At 44.4% G+C, this 12537-nt stretch overlaps 1 pseudogene; it reads left to right on the top strand.

Moving 5' to 3' along the window:
• Nucleotides 1–661: 661 nt before the first annotated feature.
• LOC121562065 overlaps nucleotides 662–12537 on the top strand; it is a 48212-nt pseudogene continuing 36336 nt past the window's right edge.

Consider the following 12537-nt stretch of genomic DNA (forward strand, 5'->3'; position numbering starts at 1 on the left):
CGGGTTTAACAGGTGGGCTTTGTGCAGAGGCGGGGCGGGCAGAGGATAGCATACCATGATGGCTCCATTGTTCCCAGCACACGTCTGTGCTCTAACACACCGTTATACCACTGTGATACTGGGAACCTCAGACTCACAGAGCACTGCCTCTCTGATCCACTGGCGCTGGACATAAGCCTAGGACTGGCCTGATCCCTGATCCTTCACCTCTGACCTCTTATCCCCGCTGGTCCGTTCTCTATACCTTCTCTCTCATTCTTTCTGTTTTGTCTCATCTCTATCCCTTTTCTTTGTCCTCTCTTCTCTTTCCACATTTCTCTTCTCTCTCATCTCTGTCCTCTTCTCTCCCCCTTCACTCTCCTTTCCCCTGCAACTCTTCATCGTGTCATTGCAGTAAATGAGAATGTGTTCTCTGTCAAGTTACCTCTCTCAAAACAAAGGTTAACGACACAATAATAACAAATCCTTCTCTCCTCTCAGGAATGAAGCGTCCGTTCAGCCCATCCTCTGTATTGGAGATGGAGGAGGACAGGAACGGGTTTAGGAGTGGGGGTGGGGTTGACCCTGGACAGCGAGGGGGCTGTGACCCCCAGGAGGAGGGGGGGTAGTCCTGGGGGAGCAGCCAGGACCAGGTGGGGGGCGCCCTGCCTCCTCCGACCACAGCAGGCCCAAGAGGGAGAGGAAGCAGCGTAGCTACACACTGTGTGACGTGTGTAACATCCAGCTCAACTCCCCAGCCCAGGCCCAGATACACTACAACGGCAAGTCTCACCAGAAGAGACTCAAACAGATAAGCAACGGGAAGATCCAGCATGGCAACACAGGTAGGACAACCCACCCACTTTCTGCCCTATTCTGCAGCTGTACCCTACTCTACCCCCTAGACTGTTAGAAAAAGGGCTCCAAAAGGGTTCCGCAGCTGTCCCCATAGGAGAAGCCTTTTCGGTTCCAGGTAGAACCCTTTTTGGTTCCAGGTAGAACTCTTTTGGTTTCCATGTATAACCCTCTGTGGAAAGGGTTCTACATGGAACCCAAAAGGGGTTCTTGAAAGGGTTATTCTATGGGCATAGCCGAATAACCATTTTTGGTTAAAGATATAACACTTTTTTCTAAGAGTGTACAGTACCATATTCCACTATAAAACTCTAAGGCTGCTCACGTCTGTACCTCCTTACCAGGTGAGGAGAGAAATGATAGTGTGCACACTTTTGACAAAATGTGAATATGAGTTCTACCCCCCAATGACACATAAAGCTACATTATATAACCTAATAAGGTGCATCGGTACTGTGTTCTACCTGTTTCATCATACTTTCAGTACATTTCTAAGAGGATGCTGTGATAATGAGTATGACAAGTGAACATGGAGTGCTGCTACAGATGTAGGATCTTAATTTGATCACCCTGTCGCAGGAGAACTTTCCACATTGAAATTTCAGACATGATTTTCCTTTAAGAAAAATGTATCAACCCCCTACAAAAATGTCCATTAATTATAATCCACATAATAATTCACATTTCTTGTTGCTGCAGGATTATTTTCCTGCTGTAGCAAACTGTCTCAATCTGTATAGATGTGTTGTGCCCTGGCTCTCAGTACAGGAGTACTAGTGTAATGTAGAAGTGTGTATGGAAGTGTGTAAGAGTAGAAGTGTGTATGGTGCTATATAGTCTTCCCTAGCCTGAGGCTGGACACAGAGGGAGGAGAACAAAGCTGAGTTAAGTCATTAATTGACTGACTAATTAATTGCTGGTTATTTTTGATCGTTCTTGTTCCTGCTCGCTCCAGGGTAGCTACTGCAGTGGCTGCAGTGGAGTTGCAGGTTTCCCCCATTGCTTTGAATATATAGTGAAACTGGCTACATGTTATGATGTTAGTCCTTTCTGTCTCCCACTCTCTCTTTGCTTGTAACCCTCCTACGCAGCTCGAAAACACTCTCACAAACCTGGAGAACCTGCTCTCAAACACTCATCACTCACTCTTGAATACTCTCTCTATCTCTATATCTCTCTCTCTCACACACACACGTGCACACACACACACGCGCGCGCGCGCGCACACACATCTCCGCATGAAAACTACTCTGACCCACTTCAGGTGCAGAAATCTCGTACAAACAGCACTTAATTACATAGCAACAGAGAGCACGGCAACGCTTGCCATGGCCACAGATTCTTTGGCCCTGATTGGCTGCTGGCAGGCTGCTGGAAGGCTGCTGGCAGGCTGCTGTAGGCATGGTGGTGCAGTGTGTTTCTACTCCAACCCTGTAGGGGGCAGCAGTGGGGACAGACCTCCCTTGAGACTGCCTGGAAACCATGGAACATCTGACTCAGCACTAGAGGAAGGTACACAAACAGTCAATAGTCACCCGCTTAGGTCGTTCAGATAACTGGCTTTGGCAGTTAGTATACACCTGGGATGGCTGTTCTTAAACACAATGTAGCAGCAGTAATCTGGAAAGCAGAGAGATCACGATACACCCATACAAACATACCACCTCTCTCTCCTCCTCTCTTCTCCTGTCTCCTCTCCTTCTAGTCTCTCTCTCTCTCTTCTCTTTTGTCTCTCTCTTACTCTCACTCTCTCCTTCCCTCTCTCCCTCCCTCCCTCTCTCCCTCCCTCTCACCCTTCCCTCTCACCCTCCGCCCCTCTCTCTCTCTCTCTCTCTCTCTCTCTCTCTTCTCTCCCTCTCTCTCTATGTAGTGACACAAGGAATAGTTGGCTTAATAATTCAGCCATGCTGCCTGCAGGTGTGTTGCTCATGTGGACGCCCTTCTTTGCAGTCCTCCCAACCGTCCTCCTTTCCCTTTCCTGATTGCTTCATTGCTTCAGTGAGCCAGCACGCAGAGCCCAGTCCAATGCCTTGTGGCCAGTCAGTCTTTAAGAAGGATGGGCAGAATGAGGCCTGACGTGGCCACTGACCGTCACTGTCTAAGGCATGGGTCAGCTAGGGCAAGGTCAGACTCAGACCAACACACACACATACACACACCCATGCTTTGTCCCTAGCACCCTGGCACAGCTCCGGCAGCAGAGAGAGATGGGGTGAGAGAGAGAGAAGGGGAGGGAGTGTGTGAGTTTGTGTGGTGTACGGTGCAGATTCCCTCTGACACACAGTCACAATCATGCAGCCTTATCTCTGCTCACCTTCTGCTGACTCCCACAGGCCCACAGCCTCAGTTCACACACACACACACATGTTGTTTGCAAGCTTTGTGGATGTTGAAGGGTGCGTGATGTGTGTTTCGAGTAAATGTGTATTCCTGTGTGTGTGTGTGTGTGTGTGTGTGTGTGTGTGTGTGTGTGTGTGTGTGTGTGTGTGTGTGTGTGTGTGTGTGTGTGTGTGTGTGTGTGTGTGTGTGTGTGTGTGTGTGTGTGTGTGTGTGTCTTCCAACGAATCCTCTCCATGTCGGCTTGTGTTACCCTTCCTCTTTGCTTCACTGAACTGACAGAGGGTTTTCTGCTCTCTCTCTCTCAATTCAATTTCAATTTTTCAATTTAAGGGCTTTATTGGCATGGGAAACGTATGTTAACATTGCCAAAGCAAGTGAAGTAGATAGTAAACAAAAGTGAAATAAACAATAAATATTAACAGTAAACATTACACTCAGAAGTTCCAAAAGAATAAAGACATTTCAAATGTCATATTATGTATATATACAGTGTTGTAACAATGTGCAAATAGTAAAAGTACAAATGGGAAAATAAGTCAACATAAATATGCGTTGTATTTACAATGGAGTTTGTTCTTCACTGGTTGCCCTTTTCTTGTGGCAACAGATCACAGATCTTGCTGCTGTGATGGCACACGGTGGTTTTTCACCCAGTAGATAAGGGAGTTTATAAAAAATGGGTTTGTTTTCGAATTCTTTGTGAATCTCTGTAATCTGAGGGAAATATGTGTCTCTAATATGGTCATACATTTGTCTGGAGGGTAGGAAGTGCAGCTCAGTTTCCACCTCATTTTGTGGGCAGTGTGCACATAGCCTGTCTTCTCTTGAGAGCCAGGTCTGCCTACGGCGGCCTTTCTCAATAGCAAGGCTATGCTCACTGAGTCTGTACATAGTCAAAGCTTTCCTTAAGTTTGGGTCAGTCACAGTGGTCAGGTATTCTGCCACTGTGTACTCTCTGTTTAGGGCCAAATAGCATTCTAGTTTGCTCTGTTTTTTTGTTAGTTCTTTCCAATGTGTCAAGTAATTCACTTTTTGTTTTCTCATGAATTGGTTGGGTCTAATTGTGTTGTTGTTGTTGTCCTGGGGCTCTGTGGGGTCTGTTTGTGTTTGTGAACAGAGCCCCAGGACCAGCTTACTTAGGGGACTCTTCTCCAAGTTTCTTTTTTTTTTTTTTTTTCAGGGGGTAGATCAGCTTAATATTGCAGATAGATTGTAACTTCTATTAATGTAATTGTCTGCATCACTTCCAATCCCCCATGTTTTTTATATATATATACTCCCCTTTATTACTTTTCAACCCCGCCATCCTTTCCCTACTTGGGGTAAATTAGTGAACAACAATGCCCAGGCCTCTACTTCCAGCCTATACTTACTATCTACACCTTATGGACACAGTCAATTTTACAATAATTCTATTTTATTTGTTTTTTTAGTTTTTTGCTCCTGAACTTCTTCTACTCTCAACCTCTCCGATCATTTTCATGATGTCCATCCGGTTTGCTTCTATATGCCATATCTTTCTAACTGTGCTCTTTCCCAAAAGCTCCCAACATACAACCTATATACTTATTATGGACACAGTATGCTTACATTATTAGTTATCTTGTTATTATTTGTTGTTATTTGTTATTAGTCCCATCCTTCAACTCCATTCAATACCTCCCATCTATCTCTTAACACCAGCCATATACTCTTATCCAAGTTAATCTCTCTGTAGGTGATGGCTTTGTTATGGAAGGTTTGGGAATCGCTTCCTTTTAAGTGGTTATAGAATTTAACGGCTAATTTCTGGATTTTGATAATTAGCGGGTATCGGCCTAATTCTGCTCTGCATGCATTATTTTGTGTTTTTTGTTGTACACAGAGGATATTTTAGCAGAATTCTGCAATTTGGTGTTTGTCCCATTTTGTGAATTCTTGGTTGGTGAGCGGACCCCAGACCTCACAACCATAAAGGGCAATAGGTTCTATAACTGATTCAAGTATTTTTGCCAGATCCTAATTGGTATGTCAAATGTTATGTTCCTTTTGATGGCATAGAAGGCCCTTCATGCCTTGTCTCTCAGATAGTTCACAGCTTTGTGGAAGTTACCTGTGGCACTGATGTTTAGGCCGAGGTATGTATAGTTTTTTGTGTGCTCTAGGGCAACGGTGTCTAGATGGAATTTGTATTTGTGGTCCTGGCAACTGTCAGGGCCCAGGTCTGACAGAATCTGTGCTGAAGATATAGGTGCTGCTGTAGGCCCTCCTTGGTTGGTGACAGAAGCACCAGATCATCAGCAAACATAAAGACATTTGACTTCAGATTCTAGTAGGGTGAGGCCGGGTGCTGCAGACTGTTCTCTCTCTCTCTCTCTCTGTCTCTCTCTCTCTCTCTCTCTCTAACTCTCAGCTCTCTTATCGCTCATCCACGTGTATCTCCTCTAAAAGCAGCACAGGGTGATGGGCATTCAGCTGTATATGACGGTAAAACTTTACTTAAAGCATTCAGGTATAATGCATTGGTAGTTGTTATAAGCATGTATAAGCCCCTGTTGTGTTTTATAAATCAACTGAAATATGTTATTTCTTTCTGTGGTATTTTGTTTTACATATTCTAAATGGCTACTGTACTTTTTACATTTTGTGGTCATTTTGTGGTCATTTCGTGATTATTTTCAAACCTCTTCAAACTACTCCTATAACAAAATAAGAACTGAGAAATAGATGATGCTAAAACAAGTATCATTTATTAGAAAATATGATATTGTATTATTTGGAATGCAAATGAACAATGTCCTGTATGGGCACGTTATTCAGTGTTTCCCCTTGTTGGACTGACGGCGGAGGCGGCGGGCTCTCTTCTTAGTTGAACCACGGGTGGTCACCAACACTGGAGCGGTTTGAGCATCTTTACAGCTGTCTGTCTCCCTCTCAGCTCCTCTCTCCTTTTGCTCATCTCCATGGAGCTCTAATGCGACCATTATCTATGGAAAGAAAATAAACTTAGTCTTATTAGGAAAACAAAACCATATTTTAATTCATGTTCCAAGGTCAAATGAATTGATAACAATGTGGTGATTTCTTAAGTCTTTACAGTGACATGTAAGTAATACTGTATGTCAGCTTAGGCAATATATATATAACTACAAAGGGTAAATGTCACTATCTGGACCTATTCTATTGTTGTTCTTAAAGCCTTTCTCAGACCCCCTCATACCCCTAATCTCTCTTTCACATCACATTACCTGCAGTAGTCCTCTCACACTGATGGTGAGCAGCAGGCCCATTCCGTACAACCAGCAGCAGAGAGCCAGAAACATGCAGCATGAAGCCTCTATCCTCCTCTCTTCTGCCCCATTAATCACTTCCACCATCTTCTTCCACACAAGCTCACTTGCTCCCGCTCTATCCCTACTCCTGAGCTCAGCTACTCGGGGGCGACGCGTTCTGCGGCTGGCCGTAGAATCACTTGTTGTCTGGTGCAAAGCACTAACATCTCTGTATTTCTGGTCAATACTGTTTCTGGTCTGGGTGGTGGTGGGCTTGTCCAAGCCACAATGGCCCATAGGGCAGGAGCCTATCTCCTGTTTTTGTAGCATGAGGCAGCTTGATGTACACCCCCTGGATAGGACACAAGTCTGTCGCAGGGCCTTACCCCCAATCCATCTCCATAATGTGTGCCAAGCTGAGAGGCACCAGGTCCCGTTTTTAGAGTCTTTGGTATGATTGGACCGCGGATAAACCACCCGACCTTCCAATCTCAGGGCGGACACGCTAACGACAAGGCCACTGAGTTGGTTAGTGTTGTTTGTAGCTACCCGGGTAGCAGTGGGTTCCAAGCTGACCATAACACAAGCCTCTCCGGTGCACTTGTGCAAACTGTGTCCAGTGGTCTCGTTGGTGTTCTGTGTGGTCCAGGGTCGTTGATGGAAGTTGATGGTGTTGGTCTTCTTCCACACAAGCTCACTTGCTCCGCTCTCTCCCTACTCCTGAGCTCAGCTACTCGGGGGCGACGCGTTCTGCGGCTGGCCGTAGAATCACTGGTTGTCTGGTGCAAAGCACTAACATCTCTGTATTTCCTGGTCAATACTGTTTCTGGTCTGGGTGGTGGTGGGCTTGTCGAAGCCACAATGGCCCATAGGGCAGGAGCCTATCTCCTGTTTTTGTAGCATGAGGCAGCTTGATGTACACCCCCGTGGATAGGACACAAGTCTGTCGCAGGGCCTTACCCCCAATCCATCTCCATAATGTGTGCCAAGCTGAGAGGCACCAGGTCCCGTTTTTAGAGTCTTTGGTATGATTGGACCGCGGATAAACCACCCGACCTTCCAATCTCAGGGCGGACACGCTAACGACAAGGCCACTGAGTTGGTTAGTGTTGTTTGTAGCTACCCGGGTAGCAGTGGGTTCCAAGCTGACCATAACACAAGCCTCTCCGGTGCACTTGTGCAAACTGTGTCCAGTGGTCTCGTTAGTGTTCTGTGTGGTCCAGGGTCGTTGATGGAAGTTGATGGTGTTGGTGTTCAGTTCAATGTGAGGCATGCTGGCCCACTGCCAAATGCCCATGGGGGGCATCAGGTTATCCCGAAAATCCTTGCCGTCCAGATGATGTAATACCAAGATTACAATAACCAACCATTTAATACTGGAAGAGTACAAAGCCATCTCTCAATCAGTAAAATTCAAAAAGCAACTACTCTGTACAGAGACAGGTGAGTTGTGGTGTTAAGAATGTTTGATAGGACTGTTGTGCCATACAGTGGTCTATGATGTCATAGAGGGCATCCAACATGTCACCTAGGTGAAGATAACTAGCATGTCACCCCACCCTCCTTTATGACATCATTGCGATATAGATGCGGTAAAGAGGTTAATCGAACTCAACCAAAACAAAGGAATTGCCATGGCTGTGAGGGAAAGGGCTGTGAGGGAAAGGGCTGTGAGGGAAAGGGCTGTGTGGGAAAGGGCTGTGGGGGAAGATCCTGAGTCTCCTCATTGCCCTCCTCATTGATCCCATGTGGCTTAGTTGGTAGAGTGTGGCGCTTGCAACGCCAGGATTGTGGATTCGATTCCCATGGGGGACCAGAAAGAAAAGTGTATGCGCTTACAAGTCGCTCTGGATAATTTAGCCTATTGTTTATATGTGTATTTCACACTATGTTGAGGTAGAAATTGGAGTATAATGTTTGTATGGATGTCAACCCCAATACATATTCATGTCATCGTTACCAATCAAATGCATTACAGTTAGAAATGACTTTGACTACCATCAACGATTTCTGTATGCTAGGTATGCTAACAAGCTTACACGAACGGGAGTTAGCATTTAGCAGTCACTTCTTCTAAACCTGAAAAGGGACAACTTCTACATGGTATGCAGTGATAACAGACACATTTATCCAAATCGGACTTAAGTAAGCACATTGTGGGCCTGTTACACTTCATAAATCATGACGGATTTGATGAATATCCACTTTGTTGGATCAGATTTGTTGAATGTGGTCAATGCAACGTCTGCATTCCATTGACTCCTTTACTGCATCTATGGTCAAGTTGAAAACCATAGAATTAGGAATTTGAATACTCTAATTTAATATGTAATTTAATAGGATCTCTATGTTGAAAACTCTGGTATTTCTCATCCTAAAGCTTGTTCTCCATATTATTTTTCAATGTTTTAAATGATGTGCCAACATGTTTTGAGCACTTTTATCTTCAAAACTAGATTTTTAGTGGCTCTCTCTTGTCCCTTTGCAGCAGATATATAGTGAGCAATATGTTTGGAACATCAAATTGCAATAAAATCACAGTATCAAATTGCAATACATATAGAATCGCAATACATATCGTATCAGCACCTAAGTATCATGTTAATATTGTATCGTGAGGTCCTTGGCAATTCCCAGCCCTACTGTTCACCACTGCCCCATAAACTACCAGCCACCATTGTCTCTATCCTTCTATTGAGGGAGCCAGACCATAATCCCCCTAATTAGGATCAGCTTGGCCATCGCCCCGCTCTAGGACGGCAGCACCAGCCAGCCAGTGTTACGCCCCTGAAAAAAGGGGGAGAAATAATCACGAGAGTGATGCAGTTATGTTTCCTCAATGAAAACTTTAGTATAATCCTTTTACAAAAATATCACATTTTACAGAACAACAGATCTACAGGAACTAGATAGTTTTGTAGGGTACAAAGCTTATTCAAGTCACAACAGCATAAACTGTAATTCACTAAAACATATACAAATGTTTCAATATAACTGTCAAACACAAAGTAGCTTTAGCTCAGTAACCCATAACTACATTTATCAACCATGTCAACAAAGTATTCTAAACACATTATACAAATAACCCCAAAATATATTATTAACAGCGCACATGTTCATTCACAATTAACATAAAATGGCAGCTACTCTCAGTACGAAGCTATTCTTCGCTGCAACCGAGCAGGTTTCACTCACACACGCACCTATTACTCTCTTCAACTTAACTCCAACTTACTCAAGATGTTACTAAAACATACCTTAAACTCTCTTGACATGTTAGCAACATCAAATTAACTCATTTTATATCAATAACGTACCTGAAAAAGGGGAGAAATAATCACGAGAGTGATGCAGTTATGTTTCCTCACTGAAAACTTTAGTATAATGAGGAAAAAGACTGCGATTTCCCTGGGAAGTTGGGTGGAGACCAGAGCAATCGATCTCAGGCTCATAGATTAAGAGCATTTAGTAGATCACAGATTAACACTTTTACCCTTAAATTAGGCACCACAAAATAAAGTAGTCAATATAACGTTTACACATTCCTCTTACAATTTTTACCCTTTGTACACTTGACGGATTTTAACCTTTTAACACAATTATGAATTTTATCAATCTCTATGAACTAGTACTGAATGCATAATTTTTTATACCTTAGATATTTTAAGATCCTTACATACCATGAACTTACTAATACTTTTTAGTGTATAACAGGCTATGAATATGTCCTTTAACCTGTCACACCAGCGCCTCCCAAAATATTTTGAGAGCCAATTAAAAGAGGCGTAGAGTCTGCCGGGGCGGGACAAGTCCACTAACATGTGGATGAGATGCATGTTGGGATAGCTCTTCCTCCTCTTAATTTAGTGGGAGGGAGGGAGGGAGGGAGGGAGGGAGGGAGGGGGGACAGTGGCTTGGTCTGATTTGACCTGATGTCACTAGAGGGGGTGGATGCTCAGACCACAGTAAAGGCTGTGTCTGTGTCTGAGTTACTATTGTTTATTTTCTGCTTGGCATCTCTTTTCATATCTTCGAGAATTGATAAAGCATGCTATTGTGGTGTGGGTGTCTCTATGTTTGTGTGTGTGTGTGTGTGTGTTTGGGTGTGTCTCTGTATGTTTTTATGTGAGACTGAGAGAGATACTCTGACTCTACCTCTTTCTTGGTTCTGATCTTTCCACGGCCTATGATAAAGCTTGTTGTTGTGATGTGTGTGTCTGCATGTGTGAGTCAGTGTGTGTCTCTTCATGGTCCCTGTCTGTCTCTCTCTCTCTCTCACTCTGTTTTAATAAAGCGTGAGGGATTGGATTAAAGGCTGGGATTTTCTGCATGAATGCATTTGCGCACGCGTTTTATTTTTGTGCCGCTCGCCATTTTCCCATTTTATTTATTCCCTGTGGAGGGAAATGACTTTCCTCACTCACTGTGCCTTTGGACATGTATGTGTCATAGTGTGCGTATGCGTGTGTGCAGGTGCTTTTGTGCTAGTCAGTCCCTGATCGGTCCATCTGATGTGTCTGTCAGCCACATACATTTTTTAAAACATTTTAGTCATTTAGCAGACGCTCTTATCCAGAGCGACTTACAGTTAGTGAGTGCATACATTATTTTATTTTTCATACTGGCCCCCCGTGGGAATTGAACCCACAACCCTGGCGTTGCAAACGCCATGCTCTACCATCTGAGCTACATCCCTGCCGGCCATTCCCTCCCCTACCCTGGACGACGCTGGGCCAATTGTGCGCCGCCCCATGGGTCTCCCGGTCGCGGCTGGCTACGACAGAGCCTGGAATCGAACCAGGATCTCTAGTGGCACAGCTAGCACTGCGATGCAGTGCCTTAGACCACTACGCCACTCGGGAGACAGTACATATCCCTATGCCGTCAATAGAAGACTCCAGTGAAAGAATATCTCTAATATAATCGATAATCTCTAATACAGAAACCTTCCCTGTCTCCTCATAGCATATGCCAACACTTCTATTTCCATAAATGACGTTTGGCTATGTAGCCATGTACTCTGTCTCTGCCCCCTCGCCCTGGGGTTTGGTCCTTCGTGTCCCGCCGGTTTAGACTCTGGGAAAAGGTTGTGTTTCGGATCGGCACGCAGGGCCCAGTGGAGCGGGAAAAGTCTGGAGCAGGGAGACGGTACGGAGAGGAGAAGGAATAGACCACCACACGTCTGTCTGTCTTTACTGTTTACCCATGTCTGCCTGTCTGTATGTCTTGTCTGACTGTTTGCCTGTCTGTCTGTCGGTCTGTCCTGTGGAGACTAGGCCATACTCACTATCTGTTATTATCTAGTATAAATATCCAAAGCATATCCAAAGCTTTTGTTGTCACACAGCGCTCTGTCAAATTAATAGAACGGTGTGCCACTTTCTTAAATGTCACAGAATATCAATCCCTACTTTTCCTCAGTTTCCTTTTTAACACATTTTCTCTCTCTTATCAAACCGACCTCATGCAGTGTTCAACCATAGAATTATATATGTTTGTGTTCAACATCCTGTTCCATTCTCTGTTTGTAATGGATGTCTAGTCATCATAACAGCCTTGTCTGTTTGGTTGCCCCCGCTACTGGAGATGTCCACCACTCCACCCCCTCCACCCCAGGCCCTTGGTGAGAAAGCCCAAAGAAAGGCTGTGTTTCTGGGCAGTACAAGGCCTCACTTCCCTCTCTTCCTGCAGCATATTATCCATCCTCCAGGCCCCATAAAACAATTTATCACGTTTATTTAACCAGATAAGTCAATTGAGAACCAATTCTCATTTACAATAACGACCTGGCCAATAGTCATAACATTGCAACAGTGAACAGGACAACACGCAATACCACAAAAAAGAAAAATACACACTACACAGAGGAAATGTACAAATTCATCAAAAAATACAACAATAAGAAATTCACAGTGGGTTCGAGCAGAAAAGTCCAAGGCAACACAGCAGACTTAATGATCAGCAGGTACATTGATCAGACAGCAGCTCAGTTAATATGTTTTTGAAGGAATTTGGTGGGATAAATGTGTCAAATATGAGGGTGTCATGGCCCCTAAGAAGACCCAGATTACACCAGAGTGGCTTAGTACCTCTGATAGAGGGATAGAGGGAT

This window comes from Coregonus clupeaformis, unplaced genomic scaffold (assembly GCF_020615455.1).
Source record: "Coregonus clupeaformis isolate EN_2021a unplaced genomic scaffold, ASM2061545v1 scaf3288, whole genome shotgun sequence".
Classification (NCBI taxonomy): Eukaryota; Metazoa; Chordata; class Actinopteri; order Salmoniformes; family Salmonidae; genus Coregonus; species Coregonus clupeaformis.